The 12500-nt window shown below is 43.4% G+C and overlaps 1 protein-coding gene across 1 annotated transcript in view; it reads right to left on the reverse strand.

The window, feature by feature from the left end:
• The window catches only part of LOC308094424 (receptor-type tyrosine-protein phosphatase mu), a 240057-nt gene that overhangs the window by 33411 nt on the left and 194146 nt on the right, over positions 1 to 12500 (reverse strand).

Here is a 12500-nt window from a genome sequence, read left to right on the forward strand (position 1 = left end):
AACATGCACATTTTAGTCAAAAGGATGGCACAAGACAGACAGACAGACAGACAGACAGACACAAAGATAGAGAGATTGTGAGACAATTGCATGATGTGTTGGGGAGGGAAAAAAATCGACGTAAACAGACAATACACAATGGCCGTGCACAGTTGAAGTAGTAACGACTAACATAAAAACATGTACAGTATAAACAATTTCATAGCCTGGAGACAGAGCGTCCATACAGGCAGGCCATGATCCTGGGTTCATATACTGTACTGTCAACAAGAACAGATCGAAACCGCATTTCACTTTCTATTAGAATGTGTCAGATAGAGAACCTTAAAGGAGATTTATTTTTGATCAAACATGCTTAATACACCCTGAATTCATTCATCTCTCCAAACCTTGGAAACTAACCCGTCTACAGCACTATGTGGAGTGAAAGATAATGCCTGATTTATACTTGGGTTGTGAGCCGTGACGCACACTGAAAATAGCTCTCTGACGCGACACATTGTGAGCTTGTAGAGCTGCTATTTTCGGTGTGACACCGGTGTGCGACTAAGTATAAATCTGGTTTGAGGGGGTTGATCACACCGAGAGGCATCGTTACAGGTGCAGACACTATAGAAACGCACTTGCGCATCGGGGCAAACCAGCGTGGTGCGCCTGTGGAGCAGGCCTACAGCACATGCATAGAACCGAGTGATCGAAATAATGAATCATAGGGGGAAAATGGAGCAAGCGTTGTCTTGAGCCTAACACGAAACTTTTGTTTGCGTTTGCCATTGTCCCACCGTTCCTACTGTACCACATCTCCCGGCATCAAAAATAGGAAGGAGTGGTGCGACTCTACGCCTTGAAAAGTTGGGAATATGTTCACTTTTATGTACATAAAAAAAAACGCTAGAAAAACGCAACGTGCGGTACAATAGAGGAGCGCACAGCAGCTGCGCCGTACCATAGGAAAACAAGCTGGTTTAGCTGGCGATGTGTTTCTGGCGATGCATTTAGTTATTTGTTGTATAGGCCTACACTGTATCTGGCATACTGTTTCTTTATTACTAGCGTAGTGGGCTAAATAATTTTCCCACTCACTGCTTTGGCAATGTCTGGAATATCTACATGTATACCATGCCAATAAAATATTGTTGAGAAATGGAGAGTAGAGTAGCATCAGCGTAATAAGCCACAATAAGAAGAAGGTACATTATTACAGAAATAGGGCAGCGATGCAATTTGTGGAGCTTTCTCCCCTCTATCTTTCCACTTTGGGATGAGTATTTCAAACATAATTTTCCAATCAAGTCAAGTCAAATTATGCACTAGTGTACTTGGAACAAAAACAGGCTCATCACAAAGTGCATTACAGAGCAATAAAATGCATAAGTATGGATCAAAATCTGAAAGAACGAGCATCAATTTAAGATATGAGATCAGGAAGCGCGTGCGTGCGTGCGTGTTTGTGCGTGTGTGTGTGTTTGTGCGACTGTGCGTGTGTGTTTGTGCGACTGTGCGTGTGTGTGCGATGTTGCAAAGCTTGCAGTAATTACTGTAGGTCTGGGGTCAGCTCCAACCTCTCCAGTGCGGCAGAGCTGACCAGCATGTCAAAAAATAAATGAGGAGCCGTCCCTTCAGTCTGGCCCGTATTTAAAACTTCACGGAGCAATAACTGCGAATTGATAGAAATCCAATTAATATTCTGTTTAATTCAAATAATTAATATTGTTCTTAATTAACTGGCAACTGCACGAAATTTATTTCTGACATATTAATTAGTGGGATGCAAATCCCCATGCATTCTGCATAGCTAATGCAAATTACTTTGAGCCGTGGCAAATCGCATTGGGGAGCGTGCACGTGGACCCGTCACCCGCGTGCACGCGCACGCACACACACACACACACACACACACACACACACGCACACACACACACACACACACACACACACACACACACACACACACACAGTGATCTTTCGCACACAAAATTTGTCATCACTGAGCTGTTGTGGAAGAATTATATCGAAGATATATCGTCTCTGTCGCGTTTTCAGGACGTTTCGAGCGTGTAGATCTGCTAGTTTTGATGCTTTTGTGTGACTGTAGTATGATGAAGTTGGGCAAGTTGATTTACGAAAAAACACAAAAAGTTAGAATATGAGGATAAGAGGTTTCTGCCGGACAACAACAATATGAAACTCAAGTGGTCCTTGTCCTCAGCTAGTGGTCCTTGTCCTCAGCTAGTGGTCCTTGTCCTCAGCTAGTGGTCCTTGTCCTCAGCTTGCCTCTGACAGCCATTCACTGACATTTACTGTAGTTTTGTTTATCCGATGTTCAGTTCCATCATGACCCCTGGGGTCCCATAATGGCCGTTAACCACTCCAGCTCTTGACTATACTTTGTGGTATGACGAATAGTGAAAATATCCAGTCTACAAGCTCACATCGCAGCTTGTAGATCTGCTGAAAATTTACATTTTTCACCTAAAATGACACGCAAGGTTTAGAGTGGATGAAACCCATTGAGTGTTGCAAAAATCACATTGCGTCATTGAGACAGTATAAGTTAACTTCAAACTACAAACACGCAATTTGAAAACACAACAATCAACACTCCAGATTTGGAGTGTGTGTGTGTGTGTGTGTGTGTGTGTGTGTGTGTGTGTGTGTGTGTGTGTGTGTGTGTGTGTGTGTGTGTGTGTGTGTGTGTGTGTGTGTGTGTGTGTGCGTGTGCGTGTGCGTGTGTGTGGGTCTCCCTTTTCACTTCTAAGAACTAAACTCTTGTCAGCAGAGGATTACTGAGAAACTCACACTCACTCCAACTGACAGAAAAATGATCAAGGCCCGTCAAAGCACATCCACAGCACAGAATATTGAACAGGCCTCATTTCCCCAAAACGGAAGCGTTTTACAAGGTTTAATCGCTTGTATTTTTGAAACACTTAGCCAGGACTTTCTGTCGGCACCCGTCCGTCCGTCCATCCGTCCGCCCGCCCCTCACCCACCGCCCGCCCCCGCCAAACAAGTTGGGACGTACAACAGTTGGTCGTCAAACTCCTCAATATCCTCTCCATCTCTGCTTGCTCATTGTTCCTCCGCCAGCCGTTTCCATGTGGCAGAGTCTCCATTATTCCTCTGTAAGGAACTCAATCTCCAATTCCAATCTCCTCTGCTCTCTCCAGCAAGTCCCCAACCTGATTGAGCCACCCACTCTGCTGCCTCCCACAACCAACACCAGGCCCCCCCGAGGGAGGGACGCACGCTGCTCTCACAAGTTTTGGGAGAAGGGAGTCTGGGCGCACGGGACAGCTGGTGTGTAGGACTGCAATACCACACAACACTTGGTGTTATATGAGTAAATCAGTCCAATCAGAGACTGCTTGCCAGGATGGAGAGAGGGGAGGGGGGGGGGGGGTAGATAGATAGACAGAGAGAGAGAGAGACGGAGAGAGATTCGATATTGCGTGTGGGAGGGGAGAATACTACAGTAGGTGAGGGGGAGATATTGTAATGTGCAGAGGAAAGAGCTAGCGTAAAATGCAAGCATGATGCCAAGTGCAAATAAAATAGAGTACTATATGTGTAGCAGACCCACGAGTAAACATGACATTGAGAATCCTGACCGCCTTCTTGTTGAAATGATTGACGGCTTGGCTAGCGAGGGCAATAGAGTGGACCAAAAAAAAAAGAGAGGATATTTTATAGACGAATAATTTTGGTAATAAGTCTATCAGTCAAATGGAAGGGAGCCCAGTTGGGGGATGGAGAGTAGGTGAGGAGATACCAGCCCTAAACCCCAACGCTGAGAAAGGAGATACAGCATAGCACTCATTAACCCATGAAGACCTGAGGGGCCGATTCTACAAAATGTCTTCTAAATCCTAACAGTTTTCTGAAACACTTATGTCGCTATAATATCAGTGGTTCTCAAACATTTTCATGTCAAGGAGCCCCAAAATGATATGTATTTGGCCTCGGACCCCCATCTCAAAAATATTTTGTTCCAGGGACCCCCCAGAAGCAAAGATTTTAGTTACAAATGTTCGCTTGAAAATATATATATATTCAAAGATTTGCACAAATCTTTCACAAATTTTCAAAAATAGCAGATCTACAAGCTCATAGCGCGGTACTCGGTGCCGCGCTATGAGCTTGTATATCTGATATTTTTGAATAGCCAAAGAAATCTAAAATGACACAGATGCGTTCCCGGTCCTTATTAATGGGTTATATAAGGGCTAGTAGAGTGAAAATGAAAGAGACTGCACCACAAACACATTGTGTTTTTGATAAAGAGCCTATTTGTTTTACCTTCGGCATTTTGCTACAGTTTAGTATTGGGAAATAGCTTGAGAGCTTGCGGTTGGATGGGGAACTTGAGAATGGCTGTTGTTCAATCCACATCAAATATGGAATGAAGCACAAAATGCATCTGCTGGTATCAAGTGTATCAGTAACACTGATGCTGTAGCTCTCTCCTTGTGGAAGGGAAGGGATTAAGAGCTTGCCTGAGGAATTGTACTGACTTTGTGGCAACAATATCAAACTATATTATACATCGCTGCTGCCGGGAGGAAACCTTGTATGTCCAAAACCATTCCTTTTTCATTATTATTTCAAAGACATATTCAAATAGTGAAAATCTGCGAGCTTTCAAATCCACAAGCTCACGGTCGACAAGCTCACAACGGGTCGTGATTGACCGTGTATTATCTGTTATTTTCACTAATTTTGTGAGACACTCTGGTATGATCGAAGCATTAATTTACGAGAAAACATAAACAAGTTGAAATATGGAGATACAAGGTTTCTGCCCCACAGCAGAAACCTTAAAAAAAACATAATTGAAATTGAGGTGAAGCCTATCAAACCAAGTGTGTCAGGACTGGAGTGATGCTGGCTGGGGACTTTTGTAGAACTTGTGGAAACACAAGACAGGACTTTTATTCATTGTTCAAAAAGTGAATGAAGCATAACCCAAAGGGTGATAAAAGAATATCTTGGTACAGAAGGGGGAAAAAATCTGCCTGTTTTGGGCGTCATCATCATTGGTGACCAATATTATAAGTGGTGACTAATCGATATTTGTTGCTCTATAGAGAACTTACGTCAAGGTTATATAACACAAATACAACTATTTCACTTTACCTAAATTAATTACTAGGATCAATGTTTTACATATTATTGTCAGAATCTGCTTTGTTTACTTAGTAAATGGAGTATGTGAGATAGATAGATAGATCGTATAAAGTGATATATTTTTTTCAGTCCTAGCGCAAACCTCTGGTTACGTATTGTAGTGCAGAGACCTGCAACAACCACCAACTTATTAAAAAAAATCAAGATCCAGAGCCAGGGAAAGAAGCCAAATCCACCCAATAAGCACCTTTGTTTACATCTCCAACTCACTCACATGGCGTCGATTATTCGCAACACTGTTTTCCTTCAAAATTGGCCTGAAAACTATTTTTTAAATCCTTTTGGCTTTAATGTCTTACTGTACCACATGGTGTTTACATTTCTGACTAATAAAGTATTCAATCAATCAATCAATGTACTTGGATGTGACGTCACTGTAGCTAGAAGAATATTTTGACTGGTAGCTGGTGCCAGTTAGCTATACTAGTACATCCTAAGGTTCTACTACAGTTCAACACCACTTTAAAATACTTCACAAACATGTGAATAAGTCAGTGATGTTGATTTCTGGTGGCCCAATTATGGAAGTGGTGGTTAAGAGCTTGGCTGGGGAATTGTCCTGAACTCGTGGTGACAGACACCATGAAGAAAATGCACAACTCATTAAATAGGGATCTAGGACGTGTTCTACACAGCAGACAGCACAATACTTGGGAACAACTAGGGATCCAAACAAATCTAAAATAGGTTGCCACAAAATGTATCTCAAACAAACAGTATACCCTCGCTGTCAGGCGGAAACCTTATGTTTTTTTAATAAATTAATATCCAATTTTATTATGGTTCTGTGCGTTACAGTGTGTCATGCTAAATTAGCAAAAATAGTAGATCTACAAGCTCACAATGCGTCGCAACATGTTCTGAATTTATACACACTTATACTTTTTTTTTTTTTTGCCAATAATGACATGCAGAAAATAGGGATGTCAAGTTGAAATTGGTTAAAGGGATACTTCACTTTCAAATAAAATAAACATTAAAAAAAAATATTTAAAAAAAATGAAAGAAGTTATGGCAAAATAAAGGCCCCCTCACGCATTAGAGTGTCCTACTAATGTGTGAGGGGGCCTTTATTTTGCCATAACTTCTTTCATTTTTTTTAAATATTTTTTTTTAATGTTTATTTTATTTGAAAGTGAAGTATCCCTTTAAGTCTGTGCGTGGTACAACAGACCGGCAACACGTGCCCCTTTTTGGGGGAATCATTGCCACTGTATGACTATGGAATGTGACCGAAATTAGCTTATCTTATATCATTTGACATCGGAAGGCGAGGGATTATGTTTTCACTCCTGTGTGTGTGTCTCTGTCTGTCTGTCTGTCTGTCTGTCTGTCTGTCTGTCTGCCTGCCTGCCTGCCTGCCTGCCTGCCTGCCTGCCTGCCTGTCTGTCCGGCCGTCTGTAAACAGCCCCAACCTTTTCAAATTGTCCTCTTATAGCGCCACCATGAGGCCGAGTTTTAGCTGGACATACAAGGTTTCCGCCTGACAGCGACAATGTGTGGAGTTGATAAGAAGGTCTTATCTTTCTGAGGCCTTGTTAATTATGGGTTATTATAAAGATGTTTTCAAATCTGGGATTTTAAGAGCTTGTGGTGACAGCCATGCAAAGAAAGGAAGTACCATGTGTTATCAAATAGAGATCTAACTAAACAGAAATCGTGTACCTAACTCATCTGCAATGTTGCTAATCTTTTCTTGAGAAAAGCGATTCTGCGCTCGATTCTGGGATTTTTCTTATCTTGTGACAAACAGCAAGCTGCCATTGTTATCAAATAGGGATCTGAGAACAAAGCGAACAGAATCCTAAAAATTATAATTCAAATGCACAATCTTGATAAAGAGCCTTTTTGAGGTCCTTCTTAGAAAGTTCCAAAGGCTGTAACTACCGTATACAACAGTAGAGAGAAGAGGTTGGAAACTTGATTGGTTGGATAATTTTGCATCCCTAACGAGATGCCAAATAGTACAATGTTGCTGATGAGAAGCCTTTCTGGTTGAATTTCCTGTGTTTTTTTTTACGCGTGGCTTGATTAAAAAAAAGAAATGATAGAAATGTCAGTGAGCAAGAAACAATGATAGTGATCAAATAGGGATTGAAGTGCAAATCAACATACATGTGCTCTTGAAGACCCTCATCATTCTACTATAATAAAATTAACTAAACTCTGTCGTCTGTCCGCCGTCCTTCCAGCCTGTTTCTCAGTGGGTTTAACAGTCGATCTGAACGTGCACACTGGCATTGCCCATTGCCATATGCAGGGACGAGAGCTGTTTTTAAACTTTTCCTACATTTAAGCTGTACATTTTTGCCACATGTGGGCTATGGGATCTGTAGTCACGGCCCCTACTATGAGACAGCTTACAGCTTAGTTGATATTTAAGATGAGAAATATTTAGTTGGAGAGCTTCGGTGGGAAACGCTTTTTGTGAAACTTGTGACAAAATAACATAATTTAAGTACAACACACATCAAATGAGGATCAAATAGGCTGTTTATATACGGTGCACTTCAAAGTGTGTGCCATTCAGATAAAGATGCCCGGTCATAGCCTCAACAACAGATATCATACCCCTGCACGTACTGTAGCTCATGTTAACCTATTAAAGGGGAAATCCACCCATTTTCAATATTTAACTATGTCATTAATATAGCATAAAGGAGTTGTGTGGAAATAAGAAAAAATTAAAAAAAAAATTAACATTGCAAAAAAAATTAACATTGCAAAAAAATTAACATTGCAAATTACACTGTGATGAGTCATCACAGTGTAATTTGCAATGTTAATTTTTTTGCAATGTTAAATTTTTTTGCAATGTTAATTTTTTTTTTAATTTTTTCTTATTTCCACACAACTCCTTTATGCTATATTAATGACATAGTTAAATATTGAAAATGGGTGGATTTCCCCTTTAAGACCTGAAGCCGATTCTACAAAATGTCTTCTAAATCCCAACAGTTTTCTAAAAAGCGTATGTTTCTATATCAGTGGTCCTCAAAATTGTCAAGGACCCCCAATGATATGTATTTGGCCACGGACCCCCATCTCCAAATATTTAGTTACATGTATATCTGCTGGTTATGAGAGCACGGTTTGGAGAGACTTAAACACTTTCAACCTGGCATCCCATTGGACAAGTCATTACGGGCGAAGTTGTTCAAAAAATGGAAACAAAAATGAAAATTCATTTTTCTTTCAAAAATAGCTAAAACAGCAGATCTACGAGCTCGCAATGCATCGCATAATGACAAGTTTGTGTCATATATACGACAAGAGAGAGCGAAGTTTCAACGTTTGCGCTGGGTACACGGGGTCTGGTTGGAGGGGTTCGGAAGGTGTTCTAGCTACTTCAGAGGAAAGAGGAGCACCTCTCAGAGTGGCACAGGCAGCTGTCAGAGAGCCGGCGCTTTGGCTGGCTGGCGCGGCGGCACTGCTGCTGCCGACAACCACGCTGTGTTCTGGGACCCGGCCCGGGCTCCTCCTCACTACTGAGGAGGGTGACAGCTGTAGAATTCCCACAGACAGACAGCGGTGCTGTGGAAGCTACTGATCAACGCGTGAGAGAGCACAGGCAGGCAGTGGCACACACACACACACACACGCACACACACACACACACACACACACGCACACACACACACACACACACACTGTTCCTGTCCTTCCTCATCCATTAATATTACATGCAGTAGCCCCTGGTACTATGTATACTCACTCATCATTGATTTGCTCTCACTCACTATTCTCTCTCTCTCTGTCTCTGTCTCTCTGTCTCTCTCTCTCTCTCTCTATCCGTCTCTGTCTCTCTCCTGGTGGGCTGGGAGATGTTACCTGTAAATTACCAAAACTGGTGACATTTAGCACTCGGGGTGTCGGGGCGTAGGAAGGAGGGTGTTGAGGCGATGATATCAATGAGTATCTGATCTGGTGGAGAGAGAGGAGGGGAGCCTGATGAAATCCAGCCCCAGCTTCCGACTCATGAATATTTCCCAGATCACCGGGTGGTGATGGCGGCAAGCCGAGGCGCGGTGATCAGAGGCAGTTTGTACGCCCACCTCAACGTAATTCAACCGCCTCCGCTGACAGCTCCCAGAGACAGATCCGTAGATAGAACACAAAAAGGCTCTGGCTGGGGGGGGGCGGGGCTGACAAGGTGGTGGTTAAAACCACCTGGGAGGTTGGGTGACGGGTGACGGGGGGGGGGGGCGGGTGGATGGGGTTCGACTGCCGTCACAATCAGCTTAGCGGGTGAGCCGGCGTCGTTCAGAAGCAGGGTTGTTTTGGCGCGCCGGCGGTGCAGCGTGGCACCGCGGATAAGAGAGAGAGCGGTCGACCTAGATAATGACGAGCCGGTTGGCTCCGTGTGATGAGGCTTTTATGGACTGACAGCTGTTCCAACCTGCCACCGTCACCTTGAACGGCGCAAAGGGACTTCTTAATAAACCCGAGGCTAACGAGCGCTGTTGCGCTTTACGATGGAAAGAGAATGGGGGACAATGTTATATATCCTGCACCGTGCACGTCATCTGCCATATTGAAAAGTGCCCCCCCCCACCCCAACACCACAATCAATCCCACCCCCCCCCCCCCCCGCCCCTTGAAATTATGTCAGATATTTTTCAGTTTATCAGCACTATAACGGCAAGTAGAGGCTTCTTCGTTTCATTAATTTGCCATCCTATGTAAGTGTCAGTCAGTTAATGGGCAGGTCCGGGGGGGGGGTGCTGGTAGGTAAATAAATAAATACAAACTTTACCCAGGAGAAAAAGACAACTTCCTACACATTTTCAGCAGTTGTGCCACTGCCCAGGTGCAACGTTCATTCTCGGGTGTATGCAATAGTTTGTCTGAGACGGGTCTGTGTCTGTCTGTCTGTCTGTCTGTCTGTCTGTCTAGCCCCCCCCCCCATCATCTCGCTGCCTGCTCTGTGGTTCAGTGTCAGCAGACTGGAGGAGCCATCGTCTTCCTTCCTGTCAGGCTGCTGAGGATGATGATGAATTATAAAAGGGGCCCCGCTCTCTCCTGGAGAATACAGATGTTTCACCACCACCACACACATTTTACCTTCTTCTTTCTGGGCAGATCCGACAACACTGTAAAATCCAGGGTGTCAACGTAATAAATGTGAACAAAACGGACCCTTTTGGGTCCATTTGGTTCCCTTAGGTTCACTCATCTGAGTTACGTTCACACTTTTTTAGTGTAGTCGGATCTGCCCAGAAAGAAGAGTATACTGTGTACTCGGCTGCGATAAGTCCTTATTGTGTCCTCTCTCTCTCTATGTCTGTCTGTCTCCCTCTCTCCATCTCTTTCTCTCCCCACCTCTCTCTCTCTCTCTCTCTCTCTCTCTCTCTCTCTCTCTCTCTCTCTCTCTCTCTCTCTCTCTCTCTCTCTCTCTCTCTCTCTCTCTCTCTCTCTCTCTCTCTCTCTCTCTCTCTCTCTCTCTCTCTCTCTCTCTCTCTCTCTCTCTCTCTCTCTGATACAATCGATGGAAAATGAGGACTTATTATGCAAACTCAATGAGAAAACAGGGGCTAATTATCTTGAATGGAAGCGCATTCGACTCCGCAAGCTTTCCATCTCAAACAGGATTTACGCTTGAGACGCCTCTCTGACGGCTGATCTCTGTGTGCAGTTTTTTCTTTTAACGAGATACTGCCTCTTCACGACTAGAAACAATTAAAGAGGGAACTTCTTAAAATGATAATTAGCTAGAAAATTGTTACTTTCTGAGGTAATCTCTCCCGAAAGCTACTTGTTTTTGTGGCCCAAAACACCCACGGGAGAAAGCAAACACTTGAAGGCCTGAGTCTCTCCACCAGGCAGTATCAAATGTACGTAGCTCTGACCAACAGATAGTGGAATAGACATGCATACACATACAGACAGACAGGTTTAAAGGTGTACACATGACAGGTGTCAGGGGTGGAAAGTAACTAAGTACATTTACTGTACTGTACTTAATTACAATTTTAAGGTTATTTAAGGAGTAATTTAAATTTTCAACACATCTTACATCTACTCTCCACTACATGTGTAGAGTACATCTCAGAGGCAAATATTGTACTTTTACTCCACTACAATTATTTTAAAACGTTAGTAACTAGTTACTTTGCAGGCTGGGTGAAGCAAGCTCACAATACGTTGTTAGCTTGTAAATCTGCTAATTTCGAAAGATCTTTTGGTCCTTAAAATATATTTTGATGCCAAAACTTTTGTACTTTTACTCAAGTACATTTCTACATTGTAGTATTGATACTTTTACTCATCACTGGACAGATGTTACGGTGTGTACATGCATGCAGGTCAAGTGTACAAGTGTACATGCATATACACAAAAAACACCCACACACACACATCAATGCACACGTTATATAGCCAAATCCCAAACTGACTTCCAGACAGGTGGTGTATATGCATATACAGACAAAACACACACACACACACACACACACACACACACACACACACACACACACACACACACACACACACACACACACACACACACACACACACACACACACACACACACACACACACACACACACACATGACGTGCACCGTGAGATGAACACGCTGTGCATACGGACAGCACGGACATGCATAAATGCAGTACATGCAGACAGACCAACACGTACGTGTGCGTGTGTGCGTGTGCGTGTGCTTGTGCGTGTGTGTGTGTGTGCGCGTGTGTGTGTGTGTGTGTGTGTGTGTGTGTGTGTGTGTGTGTGTGTGTGTGTGTGTATACAGATGAGAAACACACAGAAAGACAACGGACCAGACAGACAAATAGACCCGCTGAAAGAATTAGCGCCGCTGGCTGATTGGTATGCTATCAGTTACTGAAGTAAGAGCAAACGGCAGGGCTGTTTTAATTGAGACACCGAGGAAGAGGCGATGCTCTAATAAACAGGTAATTATGCAACTCCCAGCTCCGCCAAAGCAGATTGTGAATCCATTAAGGCCTTCCCGCGAAGAAAAAAAACGCCTCTCTTTATTTAATTATTATTCTTTCCTACCATTTTTTTCCTACCCCTCCTTTCTGCTCAAAATCCCCACACAAGCAGCCCTGTTGTTGTGTGGAACCGAGGTGGGGTAGGGTAGGGTGGGATGGGGTGTGGGGGGTCTGGTCTCGATGGGGAAATTCATAACAGTTAACCATCAATCAGTCTTAACCTCCGGGGTCACAGCGGGAGCTCCTCCCTGCCCTGCGAATCTGCCGGACAGATTAACACGGTGACAAAATGTGCCTGTACATGATGGCTAATCCATTTATTTATTCAGCTCTCTCTGTCCCCAAATGGCTGATT

This window comes from Gymnoscopelus braueri (genome assembly GCF_963280865.1).
Source record: "Gymnoscopelus braueri genome assembly, chromosome: 10".
Taxonomy (NCBI): domain Eukaryota; kingdom Metazoa; phylum Chordata; class Actinopteri; order Myctophiformes; family Myctophidae; genus Gymnoscopelus; species Gymnoscopelus braueri.